The sequence below is a fragment of the Phyllobates terribilis genome, unplaced genomic scaffold, assembly GCF_046119375.1.
Source record: "Phyllobates terribilis strain yellow unplaced genomic scaffold, ASM4611937v1 Scaffold_4947__1_contigs__length_55699, whole genome shotgun sequence".
NCBI lineage: Eukaryota > Metazoa > Chordata > Amphibia > Anura > Dendrobatidae > Phyllobates > Phyllobates terribilis.
This window is the reverse complement of record NW_027367695.1, coordinates 2,481-4,960: the sequence shown is the minus strand read 5'-3', so window position 1 is coordinate 4,960 and position 2,480 is coordinate 2,481.

The following is a 2,480-nucleotide window of genomic DNA, read 5'->3' as shown; positions in this document are numbered from 1 at the left end:
AAAATGTCCCAAGCTGGAAGAAGAAAACTCTTCCGGACCGAAAACTTGAAATCTATAAATCTTACAAAGAAACTCTATCTCTGACTAAAGCAAATTTTTTGAAAGAGATTGAGGTTCTTAAGCATGATGACGAAAGAAAAGGAAAGCTTGGAACGATGAATTATTAATAGCCCGGGTAGAAAAAGAGAAAACTGACTTCGCCAAAAGATTTAGTTCTTGTCCCTTGACTCGTTTATGTTGAACTGTTTGTAACTCTGACCAAGGTAAAATCAAATGGTGTGGGAAATGTATTTCCAACCCATGAGGAACAGTGTAAGGGTCCCACTTTTCGATTGGAACATTGCAAGCCAAAGGGGAAGGAAGATGTTAGTTTGAGCTTTAATCGTCTTGTTAAAGGTTAATCTATTTCTCTTTATTTTGATGATAACAAACTAATATGTTTAATCTCTTAGTGTTTTTAAGCCTTCCAGGTTATTGCTATATCTATAAGGATGCGCTTAAGTCACTTAGAGATGCGCTTGACTGGTCTCACTCGCGCTTAACACCAAGCGGAGAAAGTAACTTTCGCAAACGGTGTTTAATAAATCCATTCAAGACCAAGAAGTGAGAGTGATCGAGCTTCAAGGGCGTAGAGACGCGCTTGAATGAAGAAGAAGAAAGTTGACCATGAGGTTCCACCAAAGCTTAGGGTGTGCCAGAGCGTAGAAGAACAACGCCAACACGCTAAGAAGGCTGGTAAAGCGGGAGAGTGCAAGTTGCGTGCACAGGAAGGTGCGAGAACAACTTACTCACTCTTTGGGACGCTACTACAGGGATCGCCAGCGTGGCTGAAGTTTGTTAGAGCTAAAAGCACACGGATTGCTTATGTGGCGTGGATCAACACATGAAGAACAAAACCAAATCACTCCAGGCCGTTGATTAATTCTGGTGAAGTGATCAAGGCACACGGATTGATGAGGTGGCATTGTGCTTTGTCTTTGTTTGTTACACGAATTATGTTAGAGGTTTAGCTTAAGGGTTGTGTATAAATAGAGTACTGTTGCATTCACTCTAGGTATTACAAACGGAGAGAATATAGGAAGCTAGAGAGAGCTTAAGAGATATACGGGTTTGTAATCAGAGAGTGTTGAGAGTGCCTTCATTTGTTCTTCAGAGCTGAATTCCAAGTATTGTAAAGAGAGAGTTTACGAGTGAGCTTCAAAGTGTTGAAGCGAGAGATTGTAATCCTTTTTTTAATCAATACAAGTGTAGTGGTGAGTTTTATCCCGAGTCAGCTAGTGACTTAGGGTTCTCACCATTTGGAAATTCTTGTGTGTGCAAATATAAGTGCGCTTTAACAACTTAAAGCGCGCTCAATTGTCTGTCTAACCTCTTCCGCACTTAAGGACTTTAGTAACCTCATTACTAATAGTTCTTCATAGGTTAAGCGCATCCCAAGTCTTCAAAGCACAATTGAATTCTTGTTAAGCGCAACTAAGGCTTAATGAACCTTAGTGACATTGAACAATAGCTGATCAAATACACGTGTTTTCTTCAATTGGTATCAGAGCTACAAGTTAGCTATTTGCACTAATCCTTTTACAGGTTCAAAGGATTCTCAAGTCTCGAACAATGGCTAGTTTCAACCTTGGCATTTCTCTCGCTAAGCCCCACGTCCTTGTTGAAGGCGAACTTGAATGGTGGCTCACAATGAAGAAAAATTACATCCAGCAAACGGATTACCAGTGCTGGAAGATTATTGAAAAGGGCGATGAGAAGATCTCCGAAACTGATGACTCCAAATGGGAAGCTAAAGAGTACCAACTGATGGAGAAGAATGCTAAAGCGCGACAGCTCATCCCTAATGAACTTTCATGGAAAGACATAGACAAGGTAATGTCTCTCCCCACTGCCCAAGCTATGTGGAAAGTCATCGTAAACATGCACTCAGGTAGTGATGACATGAAGGACAATCATATTTTTGAGCTTAACCGCGAATTTTGCTGCATTAGAATGGGGGAAAATGAGCTTGTTTCTGATTATCATTCTCGATGTCAAATCCTATATGACAAGATGCTTTCTGCTGGAATGGAGAAGAAAGCTTGGGAGTATTCTATGGCGTTCATCCATGGGGTGAACTCCAAGTATGCAACCCTCAAGCAGATTCTTCTTCAATCCAAGGAAACTCGAGAATTGCCTATCTCTGTTCTTTCAGGGGAAATTCAAAGTTCAGGAAATCAAGAACAACGAGGGAGAAGCACTCAGAACGAGAAAACAAAGGAATGACGCTCAAGCTATCACGTGTTCTCCAAAATCTTGAAAATGATGATGAGGGAGAAGACGATGATGATAGAGATGTCTCTATGATGACCAAGCTCCTGAAGAAGTTTTTCAAGAAACAAGGCAGTCTCAAGCGCGATTCTACCTCTAAGCAGCGCGACGTCAGGGATTTCACTTGCTTCAACTGTAACGAGAAGGGACACCTTGCTAAAGCGTGTCCT